At 58.0% G+C, this 19,391-nt stretch overlaps 1 protein-coding gene across 1 annotated transcript in view; it reads left to right on the forward strand.

Annotated features, from left to right (window-relative positions):
• ST3GAL2 (ST3 beta-galactoside alpha-2,3-sialyltransferase 2) overlaps window positions 1-19,391 on the forward strand; it is a 40,768-nt gene that overhangs the window by 10,590 nt on the left and 10,787 nt on the right. The gene's annotated exons all lie outside the window — the stretch shown is intronic.

The raw sequence follows: 19,391 nt of genomic DNA on the forward strand, positions 1-19,391 counted from the left end.
AAAAGGGTGGAGGGTGTCCTGTCACTGCCCAGGGAGCAGCCTGGAGAGCAGCGGGGGGCCTCCAGGTCTACCCTGCCGGGGACAGCGCAGGTCTTCCAGAGAGAGGTGTCAGAGCAGTGGTTAATGACTGTTCTCTCCTGACTGTGGACTGCCAAGGGTCAGGCAGATAAGAGAGAGATAGGCGCCTCGGGTTCCAGCTCCTGGCAGTTTCCTGCTCCCCGCCAGGCCCCCCAGAGGCTGACAGGCTTTTGTGGCCATCGCTCTCCCCCTCCTTCCTCAAACATGCACGAGTTCCCGGGTTCCCGCCCAGGGCCGCAGCGGGACTTCCCCGCCCGTTCCTAGAAGGTGAGGTGGCGCGGTTCACTGGTCAAGCCTGGGGTGGGGCCAGGGTTCCCGGCTGGGCAGTGAGCCGGGGTTACCTGGTCATGCCTCAGGGGTGCCCTGCCTTGTCCCCAGAGCAACGGGAAGGTTCACTGAGTGCTGGGACAGGGCACGGTGGGATTGACAACGGTGAGTCTCCCTCCATCTCCCCCAGGTGGGGAATGATCTGAGGGCCCTGTCCGGCAGGGCAGAGCAGGGGACTGTCAATGAGGGGCTCAGAGGGGCCGGAGAGGCCGCAGGCAGGGAGGGCACATGCCTTGCACGCGGCTCGTCCCAGCACCACATACGGTCTCCAGCCACCAGGAGGGATCCCTGAGCACTGAAGTGAGTCCTCCCTCACTGGCTGTGCGCTGCCCCCGAGTGCTCACCCTCCCCCGGGCTGTCTCTGCTCGTTCTGGACAAGGTTGGATCTCGGGGGTCGCTGGGGCATTTCCTGCTGGGGAGGAGGGATGGCCCCTGCCTTCCCTTCAGGAGACAGTACCCAAAGCGGTGCTGCCAGTTTCCGATACAGGAAAGACTAATGGCGGGGATGGAGCCACAGGACTGCGAGTCGGCCGTTTGCTGTTGCTTTGCGTGTGGCCGACCCGGGCTCAATCCCTGGCTCCCCGTGCAGAGCCTGGAGGAAGCCCTGAGCACCTCTGGGTGTGGCTCCCAAACCAACCCAAGCCAAGAGCACTGTGTTTTGTGCCCTGCGCCCTCACTTCGGTTGCCGTCCCCTCCAGTTTGTGAGGAAGCAGATATTTGACCCAGCTTGGGAGAGCCCCCAGAGGGGGTGTTACAGAAAACACCGGGGGCAGGACTGGGGAAAGATGGCGCAGAGGCTGGGGCACCCACTTTGCACGTGGGAGCCCCGAGTTTCATCTCTGGCAGCACAAGGTCTCCTGAGCACATTCCCCCCCCCCCCCCCGTGGGTGTGGCCCCCAAACAAACCAAAACAAAAAGTGTTTTAGGACTACATGTCGAAAAACAGCCTCAAGCCAAAGACTTCCTTCTGGTCATGCAACTTTTCTTTTCTTTTTTTTTCCTTTTTTTTTCCCCCAAGGAGCTAAACTTGTTTTATTTTTATTTATATATTTTTTAATTTTTATTAGTGATTAGTGAAACACCATGAGGTACAGTTGTAGACTTACAAATCTTTGTGCTTGGGTTTCAGTTATACAATGATCAAGTACCCATCCCTCCACCAGTGCCCATTTTCCACCAACTTTTCAAAGGAGGAAGCCAGAGAGAAAAGCAAACGCTTTTCTTGTGTAGGGGGTTGCGTGGGGGCACACGCTTCCTGGCTTACAGGCTGCGCCCTTACCTCCTCTGCCTGCTCTCACCTCCCTTCCCGTTAGCGTCAGGAGCAGCTGAGCGGTAGAAAGCAGCCCACACTGGCAAGAGGCCGCCTCTGCCCCCGCCGCAGCCGTGTGCGGCCCCGAAACTACAGAAAGGAAGACGAGATCTGAGCATGGAGCCTCCAGCTAGCAAGAGGAGACCAGGATCAGAACTCCCCACACTCCTTTTTAACTTGATTTTATTATTATTATTATTATTATTTGGGGCTGGGGCGATAGCACAGTGGGTAGGGCGTTTGCCTTGCATGCCGCCAAAGTTCGATTCCTCCACCCCTCTTGGAGAGCCTGGCAAGCTACTGAGAGTATCCTGCCCACATGGCAGAGTCTGGCAAGCTCCCAGTGACGTATTTGATACGCCAAACACAGTAACAAGTCTCACAATGTTACTGGGCCCGCTCGAGCAAATTGATGAACAATGGAAGAACAGTGACACAATGACAGTGACAGTGATTATTATTTGGTTTGAGAGCTGTACCCAGCTTGCTCTGGGCATACTCCTGGCTCTGTGCTCAGGGATCACTCCTGGCGGTGCTGGATTGGGGGGGACCCTAGTGGGTGCCAGGGATCGAATCGGGGTCTGCTACCTGCAGACCAAGTGTCTTGGCCCCCCTGCAATCTCTCCAGCCCTTTATTTTTTAATTGTACGGTTTGGGGGCCACACCCCGGGATGTGGAAGGGGCTACTCCCAGCGCTGTGCTCAGTGGTCACTCTGGGCGTTAGAAGCCCGGCACCTGTTTGCAGAGAGCGTCTCAGCCCACTGGGTCTGTCCTGCTGCCCCCCCCCCCCCCAGAAGTCTGGCTGTGGGCTGGTTCCCTCCCTGACGCTCTGGTCCAGGCAGGTGGGAGTGTCCGGTGGGGGCTGCCGGCGCGGGCACGGGGGTATTCTCCGGAGCTGGAGGTCAGGGAGCCCAGGACAGTCCTCATATACTCCCCTGGTGCTGAGGGAGAAGATGAGAACAAAAGCCTTTCTCCCCGGCTTATTTTTTTGCTTTTTGGGGTCACACCTGGCAATGCTCAGGGGTTTCTCCTTTCTTGTACTCAGAAATTACTCCTGGTGGTGCTCAAGGGACCTTACAGGATTCTGGGGATCAAACCTGGGTCAGCCGTGTGCAAGCCAGACGCCCCTGCCTGCTGTACCATTGCTCTGGGCCCCAAACCCCCTTTTATTCTGACTTCCTCCTACCCTCTGATCTTGGCTGGCACCGGTTCTCTCCCCAGCCAGCTGACCGACCCACCAGCCGTCTGCCAGCGCCCGTTGGCCGCTGTTGCTCCGGCCATCGCACACACCCTCCCCGAGGCCCCTGACTGGCCTCTTTGTGTCTGGGGCCCTGTTCTCAGCCGCAGCCAGCCGGGGTCAAGCATTCTGTTCTGGGCTAGGGATGCAGAGGAGCAGTGGGGCACTGGCCTGGCACATGTGGGGCCTTGGGGACAGTCCCTGGCACTTGCAGGGGTGGGGCGGGAAGCCTCCGGTTCCCTCAGACGTAGCCACGGGCTCCCCTCGCGCCGCTGCGTCCCCGACTTGGAGGTGCCCTGGCAATAGAGGCCACCATGCTTTCATCTCGGCGGGGACTCTGAGGCCGGCGGGCCCTGTCAGTGACAGGTGGGGAGTCTGGGGTGCCAAGAGGCAGCGTTTCCTGGTCAGCGGCTCCCCATTACCTAGCAGCAGAGCATGCTGAGCACGGAGGGTGCCTGCGTTAGTCCACAGTTTGCTGTGACATTTTGCCTGCCCGTGTGCGGGAGTAGGGAAGTCCCGGCCCCCAGCAGTGCTGACTCAAGGGACGCCGTGGAGCCAGGCTGGACTGGGATGACCCGTGCCTTCCTCCACATCCCCCCAGAGTCAGCATTAGCTGGGCCTGAGGGACAACCCCTAAGCTTGCCCCCCCTGGGCAGGACCCAGCAGCTGGGCCCAGTGGGTTCTCGACCCTCAGCTCCCCAGGCCCCCGCCCTCAGATCCACTCACCTTCCCTTGCCTCCGCCCTCAGATCCCCGGCCCGGCCTTCTGCCTCTCGGTGAGGTCCAAGGCAGGGGCCTTTTGGGGGGGTGCTCTGCCCACCCAGCTCACCAAGGGTATTCCAAGGCTTCCTGTGGGGTCGGTGCAGGAGAAGGCTCCACGGGCTCTGCTGGAAGGGCACAGCCAGAGGGTGGAGGACCAAGTGAGGGCCTACCTGCTCTCCCTCCCCCTTCGCTCCCAGGGCTGGGGTGTGTGTGTGTGTGTGTGTGTGTGTGTGTGTGGTGGGGGGCATTTGCTTCCCTGTAACTCGTGTCCTAGCAGACACCGCGCACTGTCTGTCCTCCGTTAAGGGTCGGCCCGTCCCGCTGTGGCTGCCTTCCCAGAGACATTCCTGAACGAAAGGGAACAAAAGGAAGCTAAAGATAGCGCCTCTGAAGAGTGAAGGCTCACCGCCTGCAAATTGCTGGTCTGTTTTGGGGAGTCGGGTGCCCTCGGCCCACTCCCAGCAGATTCCTACTTCTCAGGCCCCTGCACCTCTGCCTGCGACGGACTCCAGAGTCTTGAGCCTCCCGGGTTGCCAGTCCACCTCCTGGGCACACGCCTGTGCCACCCTCTGCCCCGCCCTGGGCCCACTGATTGGGGGGGGGGAGGGCCTCTTTGCCCAGGTCCCCCAGGCCGCGGGCACCCTGCCCTATCACAGCGGTCTCATCACCCGTCTCTTGACGCGGGCCCTCGTTTTAGCCACCAAACTGCCATCACCAAGCCGGGCACTTGGAAGAAGCTCTAGGTCACCCTGTCTGTCTGGATTCCTTCCTCCTACTGCGCCCCAAGAATAGAAACAGAACCGAAAAGAAGTTGACCAGCATGGTGGAAGGTTTCTGGAAGCGTGGGAGTTGGGGGAGAGGGTCCTGGTAAAGACTCTGAGGCACACGCTGGGGCCACAATGAAGTGGGAAGAGAAGCCCCTGTCGGCAGCTCAGTGGGCCCCTGACTCCCTCCGGCTGATTGGCAGGGTCGTGGGGCCAGGTGGGTCTTCATGCTCCGGACCACTGCCCTGTTTCCAGCTGAATGTGTCCAAAAAGCTGTAAAAAATATATCTATCTATATATATATAGATATATATTTATATATATGAGAGGAACCCTGACCCAGGGAGACAGGCGGGGAGGGAGACTTTTGGGGGGGTGCTCTGCCCACCCAGCTCACCATGGAGCCCTCTGCAGGCTGTCGCCCCATGTCACAGGTCGCCCGGGCTCTGGCACACAGAGTAGCTGGGCCTCTTGCCCAGGCCTAGAGGGACTAAAGGTCACAGCCAGGGCCTCGAGTGACAGTACTGGGCACGTGCCCGTCTGGCCTCTCTTGGATCCCCGGCACCGCCTGTTTCCAGCATCACTGGGTGCAGTCCAGCCCTACTCCCAGCACCCACCACCCCTCCAGCGACACTGCAGCTCTGGGCCCGGTGCCCGGGAATCACCGGGGGGGCCCCCTGTGCTTCCTCAGCTCACTGGGAAGACTCCTAGAAGACATTTTTTTTTAATTAACAAAAAGGAGGGGGAGACAGAGCAATAGTACAGCGGGCACCTTGGCCAGCCTCGGTTTGGTTCCCTGGCACCCCATATGGTTTCCTGCCAGGAGTAAACCCTGAGGACCACCAGACGTGGCCCCCAAAAACAAAGAGAGGACACTGCCTGAGCTCAGGGCACCCCAGTTCTCCTCTGCCCGCCCCGGGGGAACATCACCCCAGTGGAGTAAGAGTCCCTGCTTGGGCGTGAACCCCGTGCCCACCCTGGGGTCCTTCAGGCGTTCCTCGCAGGCTTTCAGCCAGGGTTAGGTTTGACATCTTCCCTCACGGCCTCCCCCCTGCCCCTCTCATCTGCCCGGAGCGTGTCTTTATAAGAGAGTCCCGGGCCAGGGAGACGACTCAAAAGTCTGGCGCACGCGGGAGCACTGCATGGACGTCCCCCCATCCCCTCCCCCCCCAATCCGTCAAGGACTGAAACAACAAAAGTGAGTCCTTCAATTCTGAGACCTGGCTGGCGTTTTTTCTCTTTAATTTTGGTTTTGGGCCATACTGGTGGTACTGGGGGGCTTCTTCCAGCTCTCTGCCTGGGGCTCTTTCTGGTGGTCCCAGCTATTGATCTCCATCAGTTGGTCTGAATTTTATAAATTATTGTTACGCTCTGACGTTACTGGCGCCCGCTCGAGCAAATCGACGACTAACGGGAAGTTAAGTGATTAAGTGGTTAAGTGATTGTTACGCTGAACTAGGGTCAGTCGCATGCAAGGCTGGCACCTTAACCCCATTGCTAGCTCTCTGCTGCCCTGACTCCTGTTTCAGACCACAGTGATTATGACCCAGAAGCTTCCAGAAGCAGTTGCTCCCTTCCCTGGGTGTACCTTTGCAGAACTTGTGTGTATCCCAGATCAACCCTTCTCCCTCAGCATGGCCGGGCTTGCAGAACTCACAGGGTCATGAGAGGGCACCAGTCCTGGCCACGGCCCAGGCTCAGGAAGGGGCCAGCAAGGGCCCAAGGGGGAGCAGAGCCCCTCAGAGGGCCTGGCCTGGCCCTCCAGGGGTGGCAGCTAGGAAGGGGAGGGTCGGCCGTGCCTGCCCTGGTTCTTGCTGTCTGAGTCCTTCAGGACAGTTTTCCCTGCGTGCTTCTGATCCGGAAGCAGGAAGTAGGCAGCAGCGTGGGCTGGGTGGGCTGGTCTTCATCACTTTCTCCTGTGGCTGCCTGCCGGGCTGTTTGCCTCATTCCCCCACCGCCTCCAATCAGGGTGATGGAGCCTCAGCAGATGCCGCAGCGCTTCCTCTGAGACTGAGGTAGAGGCATGAGTGTGAGAGAGAGAATATATGAGTATGTATGAGTGAGGCTGTGTGGGAGAGTGTGAGGAGTGTGTGTGTGTGTGTGCGCGTGACCGTGTGAGAGTAGGCTTATGAAAGAGAGCGTGTGAGGCATGTATGAATGAGAGTGTGAGAGCATGAGTGTGTGAAGAAGAGTGCGAGAGCACGAGGGTGTGTGTGAATGAGAGCGAGGGCTTGAGTGTGTGGTAGTTTGATAGTGTGTGAGTGCATGAGAGTGTGTGTGAGTGTATGTGAAAGAGTGTGAGAGTGTGAGTATGTGAGTGTGTATGTGGTGGTTGGGGGAGGGAATAACCTATTTCAGAGATAACTTCTCGAGGGTTAACCACTTAAGATGGAGCTGGGCAGGGGAACATGATTCAGGGTTTTTTTTTTTTTTTTTTTTGCTTTCTGGGCGATGCACAGGGGCTATTCATGCACACAGGAATTACTCCTGGCGGTGCTCGGGGGACCATATGGGATGCTGGGAATCGAACCCGGGTCGGCCATGTTGGCTGCGTGCAAGGCAAATGCCCTACCTGCTGTGCTATCGCTCCAGCCCCTCTAGTTATTTATTTTTTTACTTTTTTTTTGGGTCACGCCCGGCGATGCACAGGGGTTACTCCTGGCTCATGCACTCAGGAATTACTCCTGGCGGTGCTCGGGGGACCATATGGGATGCTGGGAATCGAACCCGGATTGGCTGCGTACAAGGCGAACGCCCTCTCCGCTCTTCTATTGCTCCAGCCCTGGAACATGATTTCTTTCTCCCAGGTAGAGGGGGGATGACTTGTCCCCTCTTCCTTGGTGACGCCCTCCTCTCTCCCCCCACGCTGCTGCTTGATGTGGCTGTGGAAATAACACCGGCTCCCGCAGCTCTAGAGCTGGACCAGCTGGTCTGTGGGGTCAGCCCCCCTCGGAAAGAGCGACACCCCCCCTAGAAGAAGCCTGACTGGCAAAGCCAAGGAAGTGGGGTGAGGTGGCAGGCTGGAGGGGGACGGGCCTCGTGCCTCTGACCCTTCCTGGCAGAGCTGGAGAAAGCAGAGTTTCTGGCTGGAGAGAGGGTGCAGGGGGCGAGGTGTTTGCTTGCACACAGCTGACCGTGGTCTGATCCTTAGCACCAAATATGGTCCCTGAGCACCGTCAGGGGTGACCGCCGAGCAGAGCTGGGAGGAGCCTCTGAGCACCGCGGAGTGTGGCCCAAACCTAAAACAATAAGTGAAAGAGATGCTTGCTGAGGGTCAGCGACGCGGCCAGGCAGGGAGGAGTACCCAGCAAATCCAGATGGTTGCCCTTCTCTTGGGCCGGAGACACCGCAGACACTGGACGGGGTGGGAGGAGGTGGGTCAGGCCGCCTCTCTGCCACTCCCGTAGACGGCTGGCGGCTGCGTTCTGAATCATAAACGGGCCAGAGCCAAGCCACCTGGCACTTTGAGCTTTATCTGCTCAGGAAATCGGAGCAGACCGAGCACTCGCTAGCCTGCCCTCTGGTTTGCCCTGACTCGCCAGCGTCTGTTCGGCCCACGCCGTGTCTCTAACCGCAGTCCCCGAGAAGTCGAACTTCTTTCCCCATCTCTTTCCTGTCTGCCCCGTCTCCCTGCTTCTGCGGGTGAGGGGCGCTCAATCCGGGGAACGGGGAACCCTCGGTCTTGTCCAGAATCTTGCTGCTGACCTGTGGCTAGCGAGCCACGGAGGGACCGGCCTCTGTTCCACATGGTCTGGGGACGCAGTAGCAGGCTGGGGAGGACAGTCAGGCCGGCCATCCAGCCCCGCTGCCCCCCAAAAGTTCCTGCCTGCCAGGGCACAGGTGAGGGGGGCTGCCTGGGCACGTCACACATAGTTGGCGTGTGCGAGACCCTAAGTTTGATCCCTGCGTTGCCCTCTCCCACCAGCACTTCCAACGCACGTTCCCCATAAAGTAAGAGTCAAGAGGATATGACTCTGGGGTGACAGAGCTCAGTGGTGGAATGTTCTGGCATGTTTGCCACCTTGGGTTCAGTCCCTACAGGTTGTGGGGGGACAGGGACTGAAGAACCTGCAGGGCCAGGTTTTGGGGGTTGGCCTTGTGAAATGCCTGTCCAGAGGCCTAGGGACCCTCAAGTTCCCAGAGCTGGGTCTGGGGGCTAAGAGAAAAGTGACTTGTCAGCCTGCACTGCAGGACCCAGGCACGGAACCGGGGGCCTGTCCCCCTTCCCCGAAGCCCTGGAGACGGAGGACAGCCCCGTTCCACAGAGGAGGCCCCGGATGGTTAGTGCATGGGTCCCTGGAAGGGGCGACCCCGGTTCTCCCAGCCACTTTATTCGAGGAGACGGAGGGAAATGGCTGAACTCCTTGGCCCAGGCGAGGAGGGGTGGGCGCAGTGGCCAGGAAGGGGGACAGACCCTCGGGCCCATCCTGAAGCTCAGGCAACAGCCCGTCCAACTTTCCCTCTCTCCTCTCCCGCTGCCAGTGCGGTCCTAGGGCTGCCGTGTGCCTCTGTGCTCCGTGGCAGTGCAGACAAGCTGGAGGACGCCTGTTGCCTCTAGACTGTCAGGCGGGGCAGAGCTTTGGAGGGTCATTTCTACCTTCCTCCGTATGAAATAACTGCTGAAGTGACTGGGGGGGAGCTTGGGGGCCTTATCTAGTGTTGCACATGGCTTTCTCCTTCCTAGCTCTGCATTCAGGGATCACTCCTGGAGGGGCCCGGGAGACCTTATGGGGTATTGGAATCGAACCCTGGTTGGTCACGTATAAGGCAAGCACCTACCCGCTGTACTATCTCTCCAGCCCCTGAAGTGACCTTTCAGTTCCAGAGCCTTTTTTCATTACGCCCATCCCGGCTCCTGTTGCCCTGGGCTTAGAGACGTGATTCTATTCAGTTGGAGAAATAGGTTTCAAGGGCAGCTGTGCTGCTAGCCTAGATCAGGGCAGCATCTGGTGATACAGACATGAAAGAGGTCAGGGCAGCATCCCGGGATATGGACACAGTACAGAGGTCATGGCAGTATCCCGGGGTACAGACTCAGTCCAAAGGTCAGGGCAGCATCCTGGGGTACAAACTCGGTCCAGAGGTGCTCAGTAATGGCCTCCAGACATGAGCATGATGCTTTGCTGTTTTGGTTTTTGACTGTCACTATAGAGACGTGTTTATTGATCGGGTGGTTGATTTTTGGTTATTTGACCAGACCGGGTGGTACTGGGAAACCAGGCAGGCAGTACCAGGGATGGAACCTTGGGGCTCCCTCAGGCAAGTCATGCGCTCCCACACTTTGAGCCGTGTCCTCAGCCCCACACCTCTTTGGAAGTTCCGTCTAGAATCTTAATTATTATGCACAAGACTGGGCCTGCAGCCCAAACTAGTTCATGATCGCTGGCGGGTCGGGTGACTTGGGAGACGAGGCTTAGAAGCTGGAGCCTGGCACGGGGACTCTGCGTATCCCTGGTCGGGATCCTGACCTCAGTGCCATGAGAAAGGGGCTTCGTTTCTGGTGCTTTGGATTTGCAGCTTTTGTTTTGGTGTTTGGGGGACACGCCTGGCAGTGCAGTGCGTGGTGGGGGTCGCCGTCACGGTGGTGCTGGGTGCTGGGGCTTGCGCCCAAGGCTCTCGCAGGCAGCCCACAGTTGCAGTCCTTTGGCTATCTCCCTGGCCCCTCTCTGATGCTCTTAAATGCAGGAAGATGCCGAGTTCATTGAGCCGGATGCGCCATATGGACATGCTGGGGAGGCACAGAGCGGGCCAGGCGAGTGCGGGGCAGAGGCGTAGAAACTTGGATTTGGAAGAATGTGATGCCTGGGGCAAAGCAGAGATACAAAAAGGACTGAGGGCAGAATGCTCTGGAGACAGGAGCAGCTGAAAGCAACTAGGAGGAAGGATCTGAATCCTCCCCCCCCCCCCAAAAAAAAAAACAAAACAAAGTAAGGCACCAGATAAGGTGCTTGCTTCCTGCCCAGCTTATCCAGATTCGATCCCAAGCACCATGTATGGTTTTTTGAGCCCCACCAGGAGTGATCCCTGAGCATAGAGCTAGGAGCAAGCCTTGAGCACTGCTGGGTGTGGCCCCAAAACTGAAACAGAACTAGACAGCAGTGGCTTGGGTATCACAGCCATGAGGGAAGGTGCTGGAGAGGAAGAGGGTTGAGGTGGCAGTGCCTTTTGATTCTTTTTTGTTTTGGAGGGGAGGGCATACCTGTCAATGCTCAGAGATGACTCAGGAATGACGTGGGGGGCCAGGGATGACAGGGATCGAACCTGAGTCGGCCGCGTGCAGGGCAAAAGCCCCGCCTGCTGCACAATCTGCCTCTTGACGCTGAGAATCTCAGCCTGGAGAGAAGCAGCAGCTTGTTACTGCTGCCAGCTGGGTCGAGGGTTTGGCCCCCGAGACGTGCTCTCAGGCCTCTGAAGACGGGCTAGGGTCTCGAGAGTCAGGCCTTTCCCAGGGGGCACCTGCTCAGCCCGCAGGCCTGTCCCCTGGGCCCACTCTGAGCTCCAGTAGTGTGGAAGACGGCGCCTGGCCGGCTGGGGCGGTGCCTCCCTGAGGCCTGGTCAACCCAATCCTGCTCTCCCATCTGCCCATCCCTCCCCACCCCCTGTGGACTGGGACGAGGGGGAGGGCAGGAGAAGAGTTAATTGGGAGTTTTGCTCAGCTGACCCCAGGTGGTGTCAGCCTTCCCCCGTGAGCTGGCTTCGGGTCTGAGGATCTCTTTGAGATGGTTTGATATCCCTTCCCCGGGGGACTGACGCCGCCACAGCTCGCTGCTTCCCTGCACGCGGAATCCAGCCCAGCCCGTCTGGAGGCATCAAGAATGCATGCTCCAGACACAGAGGGAGATAAAAATCCTAAAACCCAACTCATGTACCCCCTCCCCCCCACCACACATGCATGGGCATGGGCATGGAGACACACGTGCATGTGTGCACACACACATGCACATGCGCTCACACACGCCCGTGCAAAAACACATGTGTGTACACACACACACACACACACACACACACAGATACACACACACACGCTGACCAGAGCCCTGTGAGCAGAACTGAAGCAGGAATCTAAAGGCGGCAGAGGCGAAGCTACAGGCCTGCTGGTCTGGGGTGGAGGCCGGCAGCCCCTGAGATCCGGGAAGGCATAGCTCCGAAGTCCTCCCCACGAAACCTGGGTTCCGAGTGAATCCAGGGGGGGCGAGAGTAGCTTAGCAGCTGAGCCCTTGCCGTGCCATGTAGGGGACTCCAGCCCCGGCGCCCCGAGCACCACCGTCAGAGCCCCGGTGCTGCTGGGAAGTCCCTGTAAGAACAACGAAAAATTGGGGGACTAGGAGACAGCACAAGGGCTGGGGGCACCTACTCCCCAGGCACCGACCCCTGCATACCCCCCCTCTGCCCCCAGTACACAAGCACACACCCCAGCACTGCCAGTGTGGCCCTGAGCAGTACTGCATGCTGCCAGGACAGAATCAGGCTCTGTCGGCAGGAGAGAAGGGCGTGTGGCTGCTCACGGGCACCAGCAGTGACAGACAAAAATCCAGGGTCAGACCTGGAGGCGCTCACAGGGCTGAAGCATGTGCCTGATGTGCACGGGTGGAATTTGATTCCTGACCTCACACAGTTCCCCGGGCTACACCACTGTATAGCTCTGGTGCCCTCCAGCCATGCCAGGATTAGCCTGGGGGCCCCAGCACCAAATTCTCACTCCAGCACAGAGTATCAAAGGGAGGGCCCCGTGGTCCGAGCACTGTCTGAGAAGAGCCCTCCCCCAGAAGCATAGTGTCTAATTGGATTGTGAGCCCCGGTTCGGTTGGCCCAGCTGTGCTCCTGGGCTGTTCTATGGTCCGGGTTCCAGAGTTGGGTTGGCTGGTGCTCGTTTGCGGATTGCCCGGCTGCTCTCAGGAGGACAAGAGCTGAGGTGTTGGATGGGAAGGCCATTAAGGCCGGGGGTCGGGTCTGAGAGACAGGACAGCGGGGAGGTAGGACATTTGCCTTGCACCAGACCCAGGTTCCAGCCCTGGCACCCAACATGGCACCCTAGAGCCCCTGCAGGAGTGACCCCTGAGCACAGAGACGGGAGTCATGCCTGAGCACTGCTGGATAAGACCCAACAAACAAAAGACAAAACGGGCTGGAGCGATAGCACAGCGGGTAGGGCATTTGCCTTGCATGTGGCCGACCCGGCTTCGATTCCCAGCATCCCATATGGTCCCCTGAGCATCGCCAGGAGTGATTCCTGAATGCAGAGCCAAGAGTAACCCCTGTGCATCGCCAGGTGTGGCCCAAAAAGTGAAAAAAAAAAAAGTTAGGTGTCCTGCAGGAGGCCACAGCTGCCTGAGTTGCAGACAGGGATCAGGAGGACACGCGCGGCTGGGGAGCACGGGGAGTCTGTGCCAGCAGCCGGCGCCAGGATGTTGCAATGCGGTGCCTCCCGCCCGCCGGGCATGCTGGCGAAGAGAGTGCCTCTGAGGCCCAGTCAGGCCGAGGAGGCTGAGGGTTGTGTGGCCAGAGGGGCCTGGGGCTTCCCCTCCAGAGGTCAGCTGAGCTCGGGCAGCTCCTGCAGCAGGGGGAGGGGCCCGGAGCCTGGACTTGGAGTCTCAGACCTCAAGCAGCGCCGGGAGTGCTCAGAACTCACACGGGTGCTCCGACACCAGCACGGGGACCTGTCTGTGTGGGAGAGGGGTGCTGGCTCCCACCTCCCCCCAGATTCAAGCCCCTTCACCCCCACCCTGTGCGCCGAGGCTTATTTTGACATTTCCTTTCCCTTCCCTGCCAGGAGAGTGTTCTGTCCCCCACCAGGGCCTTTCCGTGGTTGAACTCCAGAGGTCTGACCGGAACAGCCCTGATTGGCCTTTGCCTCCCAACCCCGGACCCCGCAGCCCCACCCCTGCCCTCCCTCTCTTACTCCTGCACGTGGAGTCCCCTGGCTTCTGCCAGCGCTCAGGATGTACCCAGGTGCCATCCCCAGTGGGTGGAAGGTCAGGCCAAGAGGACCGTCCCCTCACTGCCCCTCCCCTCTGGATTCTGGTCTTATTTTGTTTTGCTTTTGCTTTGGCGGCCACCCCAGTGGTGCTGGGTGGGGGGAGGGGTGTACTCCTGGCTCTGTCTCTGCAGGGAGGGGGGTGGGGCGCCAGGCATTGCAGGGAATGGATTCTGCCTCCTGCACAGCGTGTGCACTGAGCCTGGGGAGGGCCATTGCTCCATCCACTCCGTCCCATTGTCCTGCCTGCTTCTGACCACACACAGTTCCTCTGTTCACGCCGACTTCTCGAGTCCCTGGCCTGCCCTTCAGCGGACGTGTGTGGTTGAATGATCTTGCCTAGTCTGCACAGTGTACAGCCACGGGCACGGACACATTCTAGGCCACAGCCTTGCCTCTGCCGAGTTGTATGTTCTTCTTCTCTTTGAAAACACTTCCCAGCAGTCTTGGTGGCTCTGTGGCCCCATTGGGAAAGAGGCATCCTCACACACACCCCCTGCGCCACCTCCCCCCTGCACACCTGCTGCTTCTCTCTCCGGGCCCCGGGGCCCCAAGGCCCTGCTTTCCTGTGCCTGCATCGAGAGCTGCTCTCCGAGGGAGCCCTGGGCCCCGTCCCTCCTGGCTACTCAGGGACTTTATTTTTCAATTATCCTCTTTCCTGCGTCCTGAACTTGCCCTCTGCTGCAGCCGCCTCTGCACCAGTTCACACGCGTGCTCCCAGGTCCCCCCTCAGGCCTCTAACCCCCAACCCCCATTTTTGGCGATGCCTGCTCCTGTGTGCAGTTAATTGGGGTTCTGTCTAGTCATTTGCCTCACAGGCTCAGGCACAAACAGTTTCAGAGCATTTCATCACCCTCGGGGAAACGCCACACCTACTCAGGGTCACGCCCCTTCTCCCTGCTCCCCCAGCACTCGGTGACCCTAACTGACTTTGTGGATTGACCTGTTCCGGACACTGCAGGTAAATGGAATCCTGCCAGGCCCATTATTTCTCTGGGTGTGGTGCTTGAATTCAAGGGTCTCCAAGGTGTAGAACATGCCCATACTTCGTGCCTCTAACGGCTGAGGAATATTGTGTTCACATTCCATACCACCTTGTTTTATTGTTCACTGTTTTTATGGGTTGAGGGCCACACCAGCAGTACTCAAGGCTTATTCCTGGCTCTGTGCTCAGGGTTCACTCCCGGTGGTGGTGGGGCTCGAGGGACCACAGAACATCCCAGGGATGAAAACTGGGTCAGCCACATGCAAGACCAGCGCCTTGCCCGCTTTACCATCTCTCGGGCCTCTCTGCCCCCTTTTGTGGCTCCGACCAACAGCTCGTGGCACGCGGCGTTGTTCCCGCTCGGGCGCTTGTCTGGATAATGCCGCGTCTGTGCGCCTGTATCTGTGGCCATAAGGGTTCTGTTCTCTCGGGAACGCACCCAGCAGGAGAACTGCTGAGTCATAGAGTATCTGTGGCTCTTTTCATTTATTTTCCTTCTTATTTTCTTTGGGTGTGTTGGGGTCACCCCCCAGGTGTGTCCACGCCCTGCAGAACCTGGGGCACCGTGTGGTGCTGGCGGAGGAGCCTGGGGGACCCGCGTGCTGCCGCTCCCTCCGCCCGAGCGCCTCCCCTGCCGGGTATCTGCGTCTGATCTTTTGAGGAACTGCCAGGCTGTTTTCCACTTGACTGCACCGGCTCTCGTTTCCACGGCGGTGAAGGTGCCGCTTTCTCTACGCGCCCCCAACGCTGGTGCTCCCTGCCCTTGTGGGTGGAGGGTGAACTCACCGCGTTGTTGAGTTCAGTGCTTTTCCCTGATAACTGACGATGTCGAACCTCCTTTCTCTCTCTTTTTCTTTCTTTCTCTGTCTTCTTTCTCTAGTTTTCTTTTTTCTTTCTCTCTCCTTCCTTCCTTCCTTCCTTCCTTCCTTCCTTCCTTCCTTCCTTCCTTCCCTCCCTCCCTCCTTTCTTTCCCTCCCTTCCTTCCTTCCTTCCTTCCTTCCTTCCTTCCTTCCTTCCTTCCTCTCTCACTCCCTTCCTCTCTTTCCTTCCTCCTTCCTTCCTTCCTTCCCTCCCTCCCTCCCTCCCTCACATCTGGCAGGGCTCAGGGGCCGCTCCTGGTATGTTGCTCAGTGCTTGCTCCTGGAAGTGCTCAGGGGCTCCTGTGGGACCAGGGACATCAAAGCGTGTGCTCCGGCCCTTTCAGCTATTTCCCCAACCATTTCTTACACATAGTTTTGGGCCACCTGCAGTGGTGCTCAGGGATCACTCTTGCAAGGCTTGGGGAACCATAGCAGGTGCTGGGAATGAAACCCGGTTGGCATCAAGTACATTTACCCACTGTACTCTTTGGCCCCCTCCATATATTCATTTGTTTTGGAGTCAACTGGCTGTACTCAGTGCATACTCCTGGCTCTGTGCTCAGAATATTTCTTGAGGGGGTCCCACACCCAGTGACGTTCAGGGGCTGTGACTGGCTGTGCACTCAGGAATTATTCCTGGTGATGCTTGGGGGACCATCTGGATTGCCGGGGATTGAGCCTGGGTCAGCTGAGTGCAAGGCAAGAACCCTTCCTGCTACTGTACTTCAGCCCCAATAAAATAATTGTCTTTTATTTTTTTTTTGAGGGGGGTGGACACCCAGTGATGTTCAGGAGTTATTCCTGGCTTTATACCCAGGAATTACTCCTGGGCGGTGCTCAGGGGACCATATGGGATGCTGGGGATAGAACCCAGGTCGGCCATGTACAAGGCAAACAGCCTACCTGCTGTATTATTGCTTCAGCCCCAGGAATCCATATTTTTTTTAAGAATAAAAATAGGGGGGCTGGAGTGATAGCACAGTGGGTAGGGCGTTTGCCTTGTACGCGGCCAACCCGGGTTCGATTCCCAGCATCTCATATGGTTCCCCAGGCACCGCCAGGGGTAATTCCTGAGTGCATGAGCCAGGAGTAACCCCCGTGCATTGCCGGGTGTGACCCAAAAAGCAAAAAAAAAAAAAAAAAGAATAAAAATGGAGGGGGGGGGCTGGAGTGATAGTACAGTGGGTAGGACATTTACTTTTCATGTGGCTGACCCACATTTGACCCCCGCATCCTATATAGTCCCCTGAGCCTGCCAGGCGTGGCCCCTAGTCTCAGGACCAGGAGGAAATGCTGAGTATCACCGGGTGTGGCCCAAAACCAAACAAGAATGAAAATCGGGGAGTGGGGGGGGGATATCTCAAAGGGTTAGTGCATGTGCTTTGCACTCCAGAGGCCTCGCTGGATCCCCAGCATCTAGCACAGCGGGTAGGGCGTTTGCCTTGTAAGCGGCCAACATGGCCGACCCGAGTTCGATTCCTCCGCCCCTCTCGGAGAGCCCGGCAAGCTACCGAGAGTATTCGATATGCCAGACACAGTAACAACAAAGTCTCCAATGGAGATGTTACTGGGCCCACTCGAGCAAATCGATGATCAACGGGAGGGCCTTGTATCACTTAAATTTCAGAAAATAAAACATTTATTTATTAAAAAAAATTATCTATCATGACTCAGATAAGGATTAATATCAGTGTTTTAGAGATCCAGTGCTGTGTACCACGTCTCTCACCAGAGTTCCGATAGACTTCTAGGCTGTCCTCAGGCCCTTCTAGGCACCCAGTTTCCCCTCTCCAGCTGAGTGAATTCAGTTCTGTTGGCAGAATGAACCCCCTCCCCCGCCACGTCCATTGTCTGTTCTTTGCAGTTCCCTGAGCACCATGGATGGAGTGGGGGGTGGAGGGGAATTAGGGACGGGGGATGTGGCTCAGTGGTACAGCACTTGCGTCACTGGGCTTGATCCTTGGTATCTCAAAAATAAAACTTCGTAGCCAACAGCTGATTTGGGTGTGAAAAACTGCCTAGTCCCTCTGAGCTTCTCTGGGTTCTCCTTAATCCTGTCTTTTCCTTCCCCTCCAGAGGAATTTCCTGAGTTTTAGGTCATTTCCTTGGCTTTCTCTGCTGTGTTAGACAATGTCTGTGACCCTTTGAACTTCTCCCGAACTCCTTCCCTGGGCTTTTCCCCCAACTTTCCCCCTGCTGATGCCTGAAAGCAAAGCTCCCTCCTTTTCACTCCGTGATGCAGGTTGCGTGAGTCGGGGACACTCGGTCCATTCTCTGCTGATGGAGGTTTTGTTTTGCAGTTTTCACTGCAAACTGCTAGGTACTGTCCCACCTTCTTTTTTTTTTTCCTTTTCAGGTCACACCTGGCAATGCTCAGGGGTTACGCCTGGCTCATGCACTCAGGAATCACTCCTGGCAGTGCTCCGGGGACCATAAGGGATGCTGGGAATCAAACCCAGGTCGGCCGTGTGCAAGGCAAACACCCTACCCGCTGTGCTATTGCTTCATCCCTGCTGTTCTTGCATTTGCTCCAGCCTTGAAGTCATCCCACTGGGCCTCTCTTTAAGTCATGCCAGAGTCGCTTCCAGAGCTCAGCCCTCCACGTCTGCCCAAACGCTGATCCTGCCCATTTCAAACCAGCTCAAAGTTCGTTTCAAACCGTAACTCAGGTCACGCACTTGCCTCTGCTGACCCCTCTGCTGCAGACTCCTGTTAAACCCTCTGCCCTCTGTCCTCCGCCCTCAGACTAGCTCCTCCCAGAGACCTTCCCGTACCCGCTCCCTGGGGTGGCCCCTGGGACGGCCTGAGCCTTTGCCTTTGCCATGAGCTCCGAACTCCAGAGGGCCAGTCAGTTGCGTCCTCCTGCACACTGTCCCCACTTGTGGGCCATGCTGACCGCTTAATCTGTCAGATGAATCAAGCTCCTCAGCCACCAGGCCCCCGGGGAGACCCGACAGCATTTTTTGGTGGACCCCAGCGTGGGGGGCATGCTGGTGGAATTGCATATGCTCCCCCTTTTATTATATATTTTCATTTTTAATTGAATTAATTTCTTTTGGGGCCACACCTGGCAGTACTCAGTGCTTACTCCTGCCGCTGCACTCAGGGATCACTCCTGGCGAGTTCGGGGGACCCTGAGGGATGCTGGTGGTCGAACCTGGCCACAAGCAAAGCGAACCCCCTCCCCACGGTACGGTCGCTCTGGCCCGTTGCCTGTATTCAGACTCGGCCCCGGCACGCTTGCTGGTGGATCAGAGTGAGCAGCTGTGAGTCGTGTCCATCTCCCTGGACGCGCTCCCGTCCCTGGTGGCTTTGTGGTTTGGCTGCTCAGAAGCCTGAGCTGTCATGAACAGAGCGGGCCCGTGAGTTTTCCTGACCAGGGTCCAAGAGGCCTTCGCCGCGGCAGGAGGGCCCTGGAGGGGAGCAGGTGGGGCGCTCCTGTGAGACCCAGGGGCCGGGTCGGTACCGCAGTGATGTTCTGGAGCGGCCTGCAGCCAAGATTTAGTGACCCTCACACAAGCCCTTCTCAGCCTTGTCTTGACCCTCGTCTCGATCCTTGTTCAGGGTCCTCTCCTTGGCCCAAACCCCAGACGATCTTCTTAGGACCTTGCCCCAGTTTTTTGTTTGTTTGATTTTGGGAAAACAAACAACAAATCTGCACTCAGGATTCCCCCCCCCCCCCTTCCCTCCCCCAGCGGGCTCAGGAGACCATCTGGGATGCTGGGAATCGAACTGGGTCAGCTGTGTGCAAAGCAAGTGCCCTCCCCCCGCTGTGCCATCGTGCCGCCTGTTAGCACGGGGTTGAGTGATGAAGCTACTGCCCGAGGGCCAGGCCCTAAACCCTGCCATCCTGATGGGGAGCGGGTCCAGGCTCTGCCCCTGCACCAGAGCCGGCCAGTGGTTAATGGTTCACCTGGGAACGCTCGCCCAGAACCCAGTGGGAGAGGAGGGGTCCAGGCCCGCGCCCCCAGCCCTGCCTCACGGGTGGGGAGGGAGGCATGTTAGCCAGGGTCTCCTGGAATCCTCTCCGGGCCATCCGTCAAGTTTCACCTGGAATTAACCTCACACGGCCAGACTCGGAACTTCTCAAACCCGT

The sequence above is a fragment of the Sorex fumeus genome, unplaced genomic scaffold, assembly GCF_029834395.1.
Source record: "Sorex fumeus unplaced genomic scaffold, SorFum_2.1 ptg000122l, whole genome shotgun sequence".
Lineage (NCBI taxonomy): Eukaryota > Metazoa > Chordata > Mammalia > Eulipotyphla > Soricidae > Sorex > Sorex fumeus.